At 37.6% G+C, this 15,890-nt stretch overlaps 1 protein-coding gene and 1 pseudogene across 14 annotated transcripts in view; one reads left to right on the top strand and one right to left on the bottom strand.

Moving 5' to 3' along the window:
• Picalm (phosphatidylinositol binding clathrin assembly protein) overlaps positions 1-15,890 on the top strand; it is a 90,902-nt gene that overhangs the window by 14,031 nt on the left and 60,981 nt on the right. The window lies entirely within an intron of this gene.
• Positions 12,691-13,157, bottom strand: LOC131917620 (large ribosomal subunit protein uL23-like; annotated as a pseudogene).

The raw sequence follows: 15,890 nt of genomic DNA, 5'->3' as shown, positions 1-15,890 counted from the left end.
TAAAAATACCCAGAGCCTGATACTGGGGTAAATGCTGAAAGATCAGAGAGACAAAGGAACAAGACACCTCTAAGACTCCTCAGCTGAAAGGGATGCTTCTGCTTTTAGTTCCTATCTCCTCACGCTTTATATACCTTTCTCCACCCCGCCATCGTTTCCTGGGATTAAAGGTGTGTGTGCTTCCCGGTACTGGGATTAAAGGTGTGTGCCACCTCTGCCTGGCTTGGTTTTCCTCTCCTAGACTGAGTCATCTCAGGTAGTCCAGGGTGGTTTTGAACTCAGAGATCCAGACAGATTTCTGCCTCCCGAGTGCTAGGATTAAAGGTGTGTGCCACCACTGTCTGGCCTCTATGTTTAATCTAGTGTCTTGTTCTGTTCTCTTATCTTCAGGTAAATTTTATTAGGGTACACAGTATAACACCATAGATGAGTACTGAGGGTTGGGGGTATTTCTGTCTTTTAGAAGTAAATGGAATCATTGAAGAACAACAGAAGACTTAATATGTACCTAACTTTGACCTAAATGTAAAGATTTCCCTCCTTTCTTTCCCTCCATTTTGAGACCAGGTCTCAGTCTGAGTACTGTGTTTAAAGGCATGTACCACCATGCCTGGCAAGGTAACATTACTTAAAAATTTAAGGAAACTTCAGTATTAACATAAATTGGATAAAGTTAGTTTAATTAAGATACAGTGTACACACAATGGGAGAACAGATAAAATTTGGCTTGGTATTTCTCTGTTTTTAGCATTGACATGCATCAACATACTTATAAAAACCTATTAAAATGTACTTAGTAGATAGTCTTGTTGTAGTTTGTAAAGGTGGTTGCACACCTTTAATCCCAGCACCCAGGAGGCAAAGGCAGGCAATTGCTAAGAGTTTGTGGTCAGCCTGCTCTAGAGTTCTAGGCCAGTGAGAGCTATATAGGGAGACCTTGTCTCAACCCCCTCTTCCTTTAAAAAAAGAAAGAATACACTGACATTTTATCCATTTAATTTATTTTGCAATGCTGTAGACTGAACCCAGAGCTTCAATGAATACTAGGCAAGTATTCTACCATGATAAGTCCCTGGCCTTAACTTTTTTCTTTTTGGTCAGAATACATTTAACTTTTAGATAGAAATAAAGAACCTTGACTGGAAGTCTGGAGAAACTCCTTAGCTCACAGAAAACTTAGACTGGGAAATAGACTTCTTTGAGAAATATGATTTCTCTCTCTATATGTAAGTTTCTGTTTGCAAATAACGACTTCAAGAGGGAACTCACCCTCTGGAATATGGGGTCCTAGCCTTCTCTTTGTATGACCTTAGGAAAATCCATTGCTCAGCTTGCTTATTTGTGCTTCTGGAGCTCTTTTGTTCTTGGCTTTGGAAACTACAGTCAGAGACAAATTGTCTATGAGCTCTTGCTTTATTTTCCATCAGTGTTCACTCCCATCTGCTGGTGTATTATTACTGAAAAAACAATTAGAGCTTGTATATCTTGCTACTATTGGCAGGGAGAGATGGCATTTTTTTAATGTGATTTTGGAGGAAATTCACATTTGAAGGAAAAAATGGCTAACAAATTGTGAAATTTCTTGTACCTTTATTGAAGATATTCAAGTAAAGTGAAAATATTTGATGATAAAAGTCTTCCTGTAGCCTCTTTAAACACATCTCATGTTTGCTTTGTAAGATCTTATTTCAGTCACCTGGCTTGTCAAAGGCTCTCTATTCATGCATTAGATTGGATGCATTTGTTTGGTGAAGAACAGGGCTTCCCAATCCCAACTGTCCAGCTGGGCCACACTTGACCAGCCATAGCAATTGCAATAATATTGCACCCCGTGCCTCTGGTGGGGTGTTTTTATTTTTTTGTACTTAAAGCACCTATTCCTGAAAATAGGGACTGTTCTATTTACTTCTGAATACTCATGCCTATTGTATAAAAGTATTTTCAGTAAGTATTTAATGTCTTTTACGCTTGTGTTTTGTTTTTGAGAGAGGTTCTCATGGAGCTGGAGGCTAACATTGAATTCCTGATCTTCCTACCTCCACCTTGAGTGCTGGGTTTATAGGAATGCCTCACCACAGCTTCTTTTAATATGCCTTTGATGACGACATGAATCCATGATGCTGGACTAGTGAACTCTTCAGCCTGCAGTTTTTAAGTGCTAATTTGTTCATGGATAGAATTAATGTTTCAATTAATGTTGAAAGTATTCAAGTGTAATATTGATCTTAAGTTGGTTCACTTATCAGTTCAGATAGTTCATACCAGAAATATGATTTTGGTATTAGGAAAAGGTAAAAGGTGGTAGTAGCAATGCTTGTAACTATTTTCATAGATTAAATGATCTACAATGATTAATTGTCCTGTATTTTTTTGGCTTTAGCATAATAGAACACTTGAAAGTATATCAGAAGCATCATTAACTCATCACCTTGTACTGTCTTTAAGAGAGAGTAACAGCATAGAATTAGTTAAGTGATGGTTATATCAGAAGCATCATTAACCCATCACCTTGTACCGTCTTTAAGAGAGAGTAACAGCTTAGAATTAGTTAAGTGATGGTTATAGATTATTGCATTAACCTTATTTTTATGCTTTATTTTATTTTAATATAACTATAGGAATATAAGATTTGTTACTAAGAATCTTTAGTTTGCTTGTTGGAAGGACTGCTACTGCTGTGTTGTGTGTGTGCGTGTGCACGTGTGTTGGAGAATATTATTTTAAGGTATGTTACTTTCGTTTATGTTGCATTTGTTTAGAAGCTGTGTTACTGTGCCTGTCTAAAACACCTGATGATGGTCTAATAAAAAACTGAATGGCCAATGGAGAGGCAGGAAAAAGGATAGGTGGGGCTGGCAGGCAGGGAGAATATGTAGAAGGAGAAATCTGAGAGGAGAGGAAGAAATAGCCAGAGAAGGACCCAGGGGCTAGCCACTGAAGCTACTCAGCAAGCTACAGAGTAAGAAGGAAAGAAAAGGTAGACAGGAATAGAGAAAGGTGAAAGTCCAGAGGCAAAAGCTAGAACGGGCTAATTTAAGTTAAGCTGGCTAGCAACAGGCCAAGCTAAGGCTGGGCATTCATAATTAAGAATAAACCTCCACGTGTGATTTATTTGTGAGCTGGGTGGCAGGCCTCCCAAAAGAGCCAAAGGGTAAAAAATAAACAACACCACACACGTGTGTGTATGTTGTACAGCAAGAAATTGCATATATGTTCTTAATAATCCCAGAATTCAAGGGTACATTTTCAAAAAATGTATAATTGCTTGCAGAGGTTTGCACTGAAATCTCTGTACCTGTGATAACTGCTGGCAGAAGAGAAAGGAGTTTGTGTTCACTTGGCGGTGCATGTTCTGCTGGCTGTTATGAGATTGATGTGCTGCTGCCTATGATGTTAGGAGGCAGATAGTACAGCTAGTTTTTAGTTGACTTATTTCCTCTTCTCCTTGGTGTATGTGTTTGTTTGTTTTGAGTCCTCTAGTGACTGAACATTCAACAACTTACTGGTCTAGTTTATAATCTTTAATTATGTTGAATATGTAGTTACACCTAGAAAATTTGCCTTCCAACATTTGTTTGCTCCTAGTTTGTTTTCAGCTTACATCTTTGGGAAGGAAGATTTTGGTAGCATTTCTTTGAGGTTAGACTAGGAAACTGATTTCAGATTGTAGTTTCTAACATTATTTCAGGTGAGCTGCCTAGGGGAATTTGGGCTTTGATTTTTTTTTAAGGACAGTGACTGTACTGGAGACTACTTTTCTCTTCTTGAGATAGAGTCTCATGTAGTTCTGGTTTGCTTATTTGGAGCTTGAGACACGGTCTTCTAATGGAGCACAGGCTGGTCTGGACTCACTATGCAACCCAAGTGACCTTCAACTCTTTGGCAGTGCTCCTGACTCAGCCACTTAAGCCCTGGGATTACAGGTTTGTGTCCATGCCTGGCCTGGTTTGTTACTGTGGTGTCATTTTTTTTTCCCCTTCAGCTTTCAGAATTGGAAGGTATGTCCATTTTATCCTCCCTGTTTGTACATTTTCTTTGGAGACAAAACCAGCTGTGTGATGACAAAAAGTTAAGGGTTAGAAAACAATGTTTTCTTGTTTATTTTTCTTTAAACAGTTTTTTGTTGTTGTTGTTTGTTTTTTAAGACATGATCTCATTCTTAGATAGCCTGGAATTTATTATTCATACTACGTTAGGTTGTTCTGGAAATTGTGGCTATCTTGCCTCTGCTTCCCTAACCCTGGGTTTACAGGCATATGTCACTAAGCTCAGCCTTCGTAACTTTTCTTTATGGCACTATGTAATTGTCATTAGCTGATTTGGAATATATGTCAGGTGTTAAGTTTACTTCAGGGTTTTAGATTTTGTACACTTAGTCTCCCATTTAATTTTGGTTTCATTTTGTTTTTGCAAATTGTTTAGGTTGTGTGTGTGTGTGTGTGTGTGTGTGTGTGTGAGAGAGAGAGAGAGAGAGAGAGAGAGAGAGAGAGAGAGAGAGGAGAGAGAGGGAGAGAGAGGAGGGGAGGGAGGGAGAGGGGAGAGAGAGAGACACTGACTTGTAGTGAACCAAGGTATTACTTGTTGGTAGTTTTTGTAGCCTGTCCCAGAATCACTGCATAACAGAACTGAGTGGTAATAAAGGGTAGGTGCTGATTTAGAAATTACTTGGGAGTTGCAACCGGCAGAGAGTTTGAAAGCTGTCTAGAGCAGCTGAGGATGCAGTGTCTTGACTTGAAGCTGCTATACAGGGAGAATTCCATTTATTCTGTACCATAAAACATCCTTTCTCTTAGTATCTGCTGAGTTGAGTTTGTTCTGGTATTTATGATTTTCTTAAACTTGTAAATTAAGTCTTAGAGTTTCTGAGTCGTTTGGAGATGGGAAATACGTAAAGCTTTTAAAATGTGTCCTCTGAACTTGGGTTGAATAATATGCCACCTTCTTTATTTTAGTTCATTGTAGTCAGAATGAAGATGATGCCAGCAAACAGGGTAAATTAAACCAAAGTTGTAGTTACTGCCTATACTAGAAATTAGGTTTGTGAGAGTTAAACAGAACATACGGATTTTAGGATAATTAGGGAAGATGATAAGGAGGCTTACACCACTTATTATTGGGGGATCTGAATATGAATGTATGTTTCCCTTCGTCTTTGGAGTGGGAAGATTATTGTTTGAAGGTTCCAATTCTACCATAGCTACTTCTGTTTTTCACTCTAGTTAGCATGTATTTAAAATGGTACAGTGGAGATAACAGCTTCTCTTGCTTTGTCATACGCTTTGCAATAATCAGAAGACTAGGATGTGAAATAATAATTATGTGAAGAGACCATACGTGTAAATATTTTGCTGTTTTTGCAAGTACCCATTTAAGCATTCCTTTGTTGGTGAAAAAAAAAATTGGGCCGTAGAGAAGGTTTTGCAAGAGCTACTGGATTTGATAATATTACATGAGAATGAGGGGAAACTAGATAATAAAATATGCTAAATAAAAACTATATTAATTTGTAATGGTGCTTTAAAGCTTGTGAAATAATCGAAATAGATCTTGATAATTAAGCAGGGATGTTGTGAAAATTAAATACTAATTTCTTATTTTTTAAATATAGATATTGAAATTCAGTGATTAAGGCAGCCACAGAGCACACCTGTAATCCTAGTACTTCAGAGGGAGAGGAAGATCAGGAACTCAGGGTTACCCTAGGCTAAATAGAATCAGTTTGAGGCTAGCTTTGGTTGCATCAGACCTTATTTCAAAACAAATAAAAAGAAGAAACTGAATGGCTGAGATAGCTGAAGACATAATGGTAAGAGTGAATTTAGAATTTGATTCTAGCTCTTTCACTCATTTTGGTATGTTACAGTCCTGTTATATAGTACAGTCATGTCCTGTGGAGATGAATGGCATGTACTTGGAAGAGTTAGGAGAGCCTAAGCAAAGTGTTAAGGATGGTGAATTTATGTCTTCATTACTATTGAAGCAGAGATGGAGTAGCACTTAGGACAGACTATTAAGTGAGAGTCCAAAGACTTCTAACAGGGAAGATGAGGTTTAAAGGACGATGTCACAGGAAGCTCTAAAAATAGACACCTCCATGCTTGCCAATTCTAGTCATTCTAAAAGGTGTCTGACAGCAGCAGTGAAGAATAAGCTGGTTCCAGTACTCCAGTGTCTGTCAAGTTAAGGAAGGCTCAACTGGAGAAGTAGTATCCCCATAGTGGCATATAGTTGAGCAGAAGATTTATTTGAGGATCCTTTGACAAAATTATTCTGGAAATTAGTTAAATATTGATATTGTAGAATGACGGTAGAAAGGTGATTAAGTTTTCTTAAAGGTGGCTACTTGTCTGTACTACTTAGGGCATTATTTCCTCATGACAAGCCAACAAGAAACGTAATATCCTTTTGGGAATTTAACAGACTTTTCAAATGTCATCCATAGATAGAATTTGGTTTTTGAAACTGTACACGTGTCATCTATTTGGTTACAGATACTTACATGAAAGAGGCAGCTGCTTTTATCTTGAGGTCTTGATTATTAATGTTACTGCAGTTGTTTCTGTGGTTGATACACACATGAGCCGAATAAAAGTCCAGTGAAGTATTATGATGTATTGCTAGCCAACCAGTCAGTCTTCCTCCCTCCCTTCCTCCTTTCCTTTTCTTCCATCCTCTTACTGTCTCCTCACTCCTTCTTTCTTTCTAGACAGGGTTTCATTAGGTAGCCCAGGCTGGCATGGGCTCACTATGTAGATCAGAGTAGCTACACAGATACTACGGATACTTGCCTGCTGTCTCTCAAGTGCTGGAATTAAATAAAGGTGTGTGCCCCCTTTCCTGGCCTTATTTTCAGATATTTTAGTAGCAGAAGCATGCTTATGAAGGTGTCTTGTATTAAGTGATAGCTGAAGCTGACAAACCCATAATGACCAGCAAGTGTCCAAAATCTTACTATCTTTCTAATTTTAATACAAGAAATGTAATACCACTTTTAAAAACATACTGAGTCCTCTGATTTCTTACTCTGATATACTGGATTGATTTTTTAAAACAGTGAATTGATAAATAACACATTATTTTCAGTGATCAAATTATATATATATTGCAAAATAGTGTCTGATCCTCCCTCTCCTACATAGTGGTTTTTGGAGGATAATGTTTGAGGGTCTCATGTAGCTTTGTAACCAAAGCTGGTCTCCAACTTCTGATCCTCCTGCTTCCACTTTCAGAGTGCTAGGATTACAGATGCGCACCACTGTCTAGTTTATGTAGTGCTATAGATGGAAAACCAGGGCTTTGTGCATAATAGGAAAACACTCAACCAAGTCTATCCTCTCTGACAAATTATCTTTTGATAATCAAGGCTTGGATTTTTAAGCAGGTATATTTTTTCTTTTAGTTCATGTTACTCGAGTATCATTTTCATGGAATTTCTAAGTTAAAAAGTATTCATCAGCTTAATTTGGGCAGCTTTTAAGACAGATATACTGTACACAATAAATGCCTTTTTAGAAAGATCAAGGCTAGCCTGGTCTACATTGTGTAACCCTGGCTGTCCCGGAACTCACTGAGAAACCCTATCTCAACCACCACCACCACCACCACCACCACCACCACCACCACCACCACCACCACCTGAAAAGGAAGAAAGGCATTTGTTCAGAAAAAAAAAAGTTTTAATGGTGAGTTAGGTGGGTATGGGTCATAGAATCAGAGGACTTAATGTGGTTATAAAATGTGTGAGGATAAAGATTTTTGCACTGTTTAATTACCTTTTGTAGAAATTCAAAAGGTTAACATTATAACTCATAAGGAAAAATACTTTAGCTTTATTTTATAGTGATTTAATAATGTGTTAAAACTGCCCATGCTTCCACTTATAGAGCATTAGTTCAAAACTTAAAGCCATGTAGATAGCCTATTTGCTGCTTCAAATTTCTAGCTGCACCTGCCATTTCAGCACTTTGAAAGGTGTTTTTAAGTCAATTTTACTTTCCTAGTGATCTTGGTGCCTGCTTGCCACAGGTATAGTAACACTTAATGAAGTGTAATAAATGGCTGGTGTTGATTTTGACTCACTTAAGGTACATTAAATGTGTATCAAATAATTGAGACTCCGATGTTTTTGGTTACAGTCTGAAAAATCTAGAGGCTTTGCAAAATCATGTAAAGAAGATACAGTTAAGAGTCACTTCACTTGGCAAAGATAGGATGCTACTATGCTTCCTGCTCTGTGGAGTTGACTTCCATAGGCATGGCCCACTAGTACTTGCTGTGATAGTTAAGTCTCTTTATTAGGACTCTTCATTACTATCATGTAAAAATAACAGCCTCCTCCAGACAGATCCCTATCTCTGTGCTAGGAAATTCTAGCAAATACTGCCAGCTGCTATGTATTTGTCTTCCTCCCACTAATAAACTCCTGATTATCTTTCCCTACCAATATATAAACTCACCGAGGTAGAGGATTTGTTTGTCTACTCTTCTGTAATCCTAAGAAATTATTTGGTCAGTTTTTCTATACAGTGAATATTTGTAGAATAAACGGATTTCTGTTTCTTCTGAGGTTTGCAAAGCTTCTGGAAGGTAGACCATAGATTTTCATTTTCCTGGTTGCACTGGGGACATGGACTAGTGTTTGTGCTTTCTGGGTGAGGGAAAGGGTCAGAGAAGCAAATTAATCCAGCACTGTTTCTGAATAGGCAGATTAAATTGTTAGATGTGGGAAGTCCTTTGATTCCCTGCTTATATGGGCTTGGACATTAGAAAATTACAGTGATCTGGGCACAGGAAAGAGCCTTTACTGGTTCCACTCTTCCTTCCTGGAACTCACAATCGGGGACATGGGCATCACCTATGAATCCATATATATTTATATCATATGAGCACATCTATCAAGTACAGTGTTCACATTGTACAAGATAGGAAATAGATTCCTGACATTTATTTTACAGAGAAAAGGATGCCTCTGACTTATTTAAATGAAACAGTCTTGTTTTGTTGTGGTTTTTACTGTATAGCTCAAGCCAGCTTGGAACTTTCAATAATTCTCCCTCTGCCTCCCAAGTGCTTACATTATAGGCTTGTAACAGATTTGGTTTGTTCTGATTTTTTTTTTTAAAGTGTAAAATATTTTTGGACATAAATGTAAAAATTCTAGTATTTCCAACTCCCCAACTCTGAGAAGAAACATGCATCATTTGCCTGGGACTTTGTTAGCAGATTAGATGATTTTCAGACAGTGCTTTTTTTAAAAAAAAAAAAGGTTCAGCGACTAAGGTGAAGTATGTTAGTGGGTAGGCGGAGAGGACAAAGTAGGTACAATGAAGAATCGTGTTAGTGTTTTAGGAAGGCTAGGGAAAACCCAAAATACAGCACTCGAGGACAGAAAACTACAAGTACCCAGGATGGGTTGGTGGTATATCAACTCCTTAGCTACTTGTGAACTTTCACTAGATTAAGTGATAACTAGGGTGACATAATTTTTGTCCCAGTTGGTTCACTTGTAAGGGAGAATACAGCATAGGGACAGGTAGAAACCAGGACACTTGGTTATTCACATTTTAGAACATGGTTTTCTCTAAATTGACCCAATTCCACATACATCTTCAGACACTTTTAAAATTTTTATAGTACTCTGATCTGTGTTTGCAGAGATTCTCAAACTCTGCTTCCCATTTATTGGTCTTGTTGGGATTTGGGAGAATTCTTTCTAAATTGAAAGAATTTCTACATGCCACCCCTGCACTATTTCAGTTTAGAGCTCTGGTGGAGGTAAGTATAGTACTCATAATGTACTTTCAATGGAATATTTTTATTAATTCTTTGGGAATTTTATATGATGTATTTTATATGATGTATTTTATATGATGTATTTATATTTGTCCCCCATTTCTCCCAATTTCATGTCCTTTTTTTCTTTTAAATAACCAGTTGAGTCCAGTTTGTACTCTGCTTATATTATTTCTGGGTGTGGTCATTTCCTGGAGCCTGGTCACTCTACAGGGGCTGTATTGCTAATAGACTTCAGTTTGCCTAGGAAGTTGTTGGTCTTTGTAAATTCCTGTTTCCATACGGGACTGCTTTTGAGAATCCTGGGAATTAGTATCTCTGTCATCAGACAGAGTTACTAGTGAGATTTTAGAATATAATAAACTTTGTAATTTGACATATAAAATTTGAATTTTATACTGTTTGATATTTAAAATATTTTCTTTCCTGTAGGAGAGATTGTAATTCTGAAACTTCAGATCTTCAAAGAAGAGAGGAATACACCTTTTGCTTTACCATGATTTATTATTATTATTTGATCTTATACCACTTTAATGCTTTCATTTTGGTTTCCTGTTCAAGTTAAATAAATATTTTTAAATTCTTAAGTGATGGGTTTTTACTCTTAATGTTTGATCTTGCATTTTCTGATAAATTGAAAATTGGCATGGAAGTCTTTTGAGGCAGTACTTGCCAAAAATAAGGATTTTATGCAGTTCTTATTTGTAATTTGGGGCAGGGGCATGTAGATTTGAATATCAGTGCTTTAAAGTACATATAAAATCGAGCTCGTATTCATGAGCCTGTACTCTTCTTGCCAGTATCTGTTGTTTCTCTGGTCAGTCTGCCACCCAGTGGTAGGAATGCAGAGTTCACCAGAACACAAGGGAGAAGCTCAAGATGGCTCAGAGGTTGAGAGCACTGTCTGCTCTTCCAGAGGTCCTGAGTTCAAGTCACAGCAACCACATGGTGGCTCACACCCATCTATAGTGGGATCTGATGCCCTCTTCTGGCACATGCAGATAGAGCATTCATCTACATTAAGTAAATAAATCTTTTTAAAAAAGTGTTCACATAGTAATCAGAAGCATTTTGATAATGTGAGGACAGGGACTTTGAATTAAGTATATAATCGCTGGATACTTAATATTTTGAAGTACATGTTTTTCTATAAAGCATCTTCATAACAAACCTTTTGCTTTTAAGATTTTTTTTCTGTATTTATGATAGATCAGTAAGCAAAGAAACCAGTAAGGGGTAATTTTAAGAGACAGTTAAGCTGATTTGAAGAAAGTGTTTCTATTTCAATTTTAAAATTTAAGGCAATAACACAATGACTCTCCATTAACTAAAATAATTTATTTTCCACTTTTAATATGATTTGGCTTATGTCCATCTGTGATTGGCTAGCTCTTGGTGTGTAATATCTCAGGGGTGGCTTTGTGTACCTGTCTCCATCTGAATGCTTCTTTAAGTGTTCATTTGAGTTCTGCTTTTCTCTGCTCCAGATGAGAGAGAGAGAGCAGTCAGTTCTCAACTAGATACCTTTTTGGGAAGCATTTTCTGTGTCCTAGTGTTGAGATAGTGTTTTATACTGTGTCACTGTAGTGACAGGATAGGTATGTGGAGTACTAAAGATGTGACAGAATGCTTGCTAAGTTGCTAACACAGTTCTTACAGATCATCACTGCACCAGAGCTTAGGCTGCTTAAGTAGAGGATTGCTACTTTGTGCATACATCTTCTGTGTTGTACTTCACTTCTTTGAGTTGCTGGAATCCAGGGTCTAAGTTATAGGACGCAGGCAAGCGCTCTCACTGAACCACACCACAGTCCTCATATAGTAATTTCCTTCAGGGCATGTTGTGTTTGATGCTGGCAACACAATGAGGAAGACATAGTGCTGCTTCTGCTCAGCTCAGTTTTAGAAGAGAAATGCACACATACTTCACTGAGATGTGGTGTTATAATTGTGGTGCATACAGGGAGTCAGGGAAAACATGTTCCCACCTTCAGTAACCTCTTGTTCCTCCTGGGTTCTATGTGAGTCCCATACATATGGATAACACAATGCAAGACTATTTATCTTTACCCTCCAAAATCTCATTTTAAGAGAGCAATTACATGTTCTTGACTTTGTATATAGCTATTTGCCATGAATAAGTGTATCACATACGTGTGCGTGCACATAATAAATGTAATTGAAAATTCCCAAAGTACATACCATTCATTCTTCTAATATTGAGACTTTTTTTGTTTGTTCCTCGTGTATGGCCTCAATCTCTTCAAGGTAATTTCATTGCTTTTTTTCCCCATAGTGCTCTTACAATCCGTATTATTTGAGGTTGTGTAGTATATTTACTGCATCTGTATTCAGTTTTTTATATTCTTTTTCTAAAATAGTTTTCTTTAATTTGCCTTTAGTATATTCTGAAAGCTGAAACTTGCACTGAGGGAAGTCTATCTAGTTAATGCATTCTTTTAAAAAAGAATTTTGCTTAAAATAACATAGAAGTGGTGGGGCACATGACTTTAATCTCAGCACTTGGAGGCAGAGACTGGCAGATCTCTTTGAGTTTGAGGCTAGCCTGGACTATGAAGCAAGTTTCAGGACAGCCAGGTTTAATCAGAGAAACCCTGTCTCAAAACTAAAAACTAAACGAAAACAAAACCAAAAAAACGCAAATAGAAGCAGATAAGAGAATTTGCAGAAATTTCATAGTAATTTTTCTATTAAAAAGATCTTAGGGAGAAAGATTATTTCTGTATAGCAGCTATAACAATTAATTAAAAGGATTGAGGAGCTTTATTAATTAGCAGAATAAATATAATGTATTACACAGTTGTAGAATTACCTGTTAATTCTTCTTTTTTTTAAATAATGAAAAAGTATATTTAGAATTAACCAGCTGGACTCACTTTAGATGATCCCAATTTTGTTGGCAACATCCAGAGCATCATAGTCAGGAGCCAACCTAACATACCCTTCTTCTCTCCGTTAGGCCTTATGAGGGTGTTGACTTTGGCTACATCAATGTCATAGAGTTTCTTCCCAGCCTGTTTGATCTGGTGCTTGCTGGCCTTGACATCCACAATGAGCACAAGTGTGTTGTTGTCTTCTGTCTTCTTCCAGGTTGACTCAGTGGTCAGGGGAATTTGATGATGGCATAGTGGTCAAGCTTGTTTCTCCTGGGCATGCTCTTTCTAGGATATTTGGGCTGCCTTCCGATCCACAGGGTCTTGGGCCACCAGAAGGTGGGTGATGTGTGAATCTTTTTTTTTGTGGTTGTGGACGCCTTTCAGCACTGCCTTCTTGGTTTTCAAGGCCTTCACTTTGGCTTCGGCTTTGGGAGGGGTAGGAGCTTCCTTCTTCACTTTCGGCGCCATCTTGGCGAAAAAAAGCTCTTAATTCTTCTTATCCTGTTCATTTTGAGAACACAGTGACAGAAATAGCATACCTACTTTGTGCTAACAGACTGATGTTTTGCCTACAATTAAGATTTTATTTTCTTTCTAAGATAGGACTGCCTTATTTTAACTGTGGGGTCTAGAGATTCCTTAGGGCTGCCATTGTGAAAATTGAATTGAGTTCAAAATACTGACCTAGTCATTGAGTAGTGTCCTTCAAATTATGTACTGTTTGTTTGAGACTGGGTCTCTCTATGCAGCCTTGGCTATCCCTGTAACTTGATAATAGACAAGGCTGGCCTCGAACTCATAGAGATGCACCTGCCTCTGCCCTCTTCTATGTGCTGGGATTATTGGTGTGCATCACCACACTGGACTAAATTCTAAGCTCTTAAACAATGGAAATCTTGTTTTTTCCTACCTTTGCCTCACATGCTGTTTCCTGTCAAGTTTGTCTTTTCTGCCATTGGACATAAGTTTCAAAGGGTCTTATGTAAGTAGTACAGCATTTCTCTCTCTCTCTCTCTCTCTCTCTCTCTCTCTCTCTCTCTCTCTCTCTCTCACACACACACACACACACACACACACACACACACACACACACACAGAGGAGACATGAGGAGTGTTTGTTGTAATCCCAGAGATCACACAGGTGCTGGCATAACTCTTATATGTTAGCCTTGATTCCATGTGTAAACACTGTAGACAGGGGTTTTCAACCACAAGGGCCCCATAGCAGATATCCTCCTACATATCAGGTATTTACAATTTATAACATTAGCAAAATTACAGTTATGAAGTAGGAATGAAATAATTTTATGGTTGGGGGTCACCACAACATGAGAAACTGTATTAAAGGGTCACAGTGTTTGGAAGGTTGAGAACCACTGCTGTAGAAGAAGGTCAGTTCTTTTGTATCTCTGTATTTGGGCAAATACTGTGTATATCTATAGCTGGAGAATTTTTCTCCAGCTCCTACCACCAAGTCCCGCCAGTCCCGGAGCCCACTTATAAAATAAACACACAGACTCTTACATTATATAAACTGCTTGGCCATTAACTCAGGCCTATCATTGTCTAGCTCTCACTCTTATATTCAGCCCATTTCTATTAATCTTTACTTTGCCACGTGGCTCGTGGCTTACTTTACATCTTCCTTGTCTTGGCGGTGGCTCTAGCCGGTCTCTCTTTCCTTCCTCCTTCCTCAATTCTCCTCTCTCCTTGTCCCGCCTATACTTCCTGCCTGGTCACTGGCCAATCAGTGCTTTATTTATATAGAGCGATATCCACAGCATATATCAGCAAATACATAGCTGAAGTATGCATTCTTACTGCATGTTATTAGTGTTTCTTCTTTGGGGCTTTTGCTTAAAAATGGGTAGACTGTTTTTCCCCAGACAGCTTTTTTTTGGTAATGTTTTTAATATTTTTTCATTATGAGACTGTGTTACCTTTTAGTTAACTAATTCTGTATAATTAGGCATGTCTACTACATTGTGAATTATGATCCTTAGCTTCCTAGTATTTTTTACCCAGGTCATCTGGTTATTTTGTCTTTTTAATACCTCGAATCTCCCCTTCTTTCCATTTCTACTTAGCTCAGTACTTAGTCTGTAGTGAGTGTTGTGCAGCTTATCTTTTTAAGAGCCATTACCTTGTTATTACCCTAAAGTCTGGTAGATTGTTAGATTGCTTTCCTAAGGCATAAATTTGCCTGTATAAATAATGTTTTTGCTTTTGAGACAGTGTCACATGTAGTCAGGGGAGCCTTGATCTCACTGTGTAACTCAGGCTAGCATCAACTCATAAATCTCTTGCTCTGGTTACCCTGGTGAATATAGGTATGTGCCATCATGCCAGGCTTAGCAAGTATATATTTAAATTCTAATGGAAGTTGTATGAAAATACACACTGTATTCTTGTATGGAATTCCAAACTTTAAACATAATATTTTAGCAGTTACATGCTTTGTGATCCCTTTCAGAAGAGCTAGATGTGTAGGAAATAGTGCTATTAGGATATTTTCAAACATTTGACACTTAAGACTAGGGCAAATGTCCGTTGACATATATAATTCGCTTTGGTTTAAGTCTGATTGCAACTTCTATATTTACTAAATACTTCATTTTTGCTATATGATAATGTGTTCTGTTCCCTTTTTTTTTTTTTTTTTTTTTGAGACAGAATTTCTCTGTGTAGCCCTGGCTGTCCTGGAACTCCCTATGTAGACCAGGCTGGCCTTGAACTCAGAGATCCACCTGCCTCTGCCTCCCAGGTGCTAGGATTAAAGGCATGCATGTTTTGCTACTTTTTATATCAAAATTCCAGAAGCTGTTTCTTATCCCAAGTTGTTATTCTGGGTGAGCATTGTTCCATTTATTTGTACTCCCACCCACAAAAAGTTGCAAAGTTTGGGGATGTAAAGTGGCATTTAATTCACCACTTAATTTTCCTCCTGGCAACAGACAAAAACCTAAAGAAACAAAGAGGTTATCTTTTAAATTTAACTTTTCTGGAAGTGATAATAACATTTGCCAAATGACTATTTTATATCACTCTTAAAAATATGGCATATTTTTGGGCAGTCTCACATATGTTTGTAAAATATAATTTGTTAGCCAGAGTTGTTTTGATACTATCCACTGAGTGACTCTTTTTTTTTTTTTTTTTTAAGCATGGAAACTCAAGACCTTTGCATTTCAATTTTGAATG

Source organism: Peromyscus eremicus, chromosome 1 (genome assembly GCF_949786415.1).
Source record: "Peromyscus eremicus chromosome 1, PerEre_H2_v1, whole genome shotgun sequence".
NCBI classification, from domain to species: Eukaryota; Metazoa; Chordata; class Mammalia; order Rodentia; family Cricetidae; genus Peromyscus; species Peromyscus eremicus.
The sequence above is the reverse complement of the archived record's forward strand: the minus strand, read 5'-3'. Positions and strand labels throughout refer to the sequence as shown.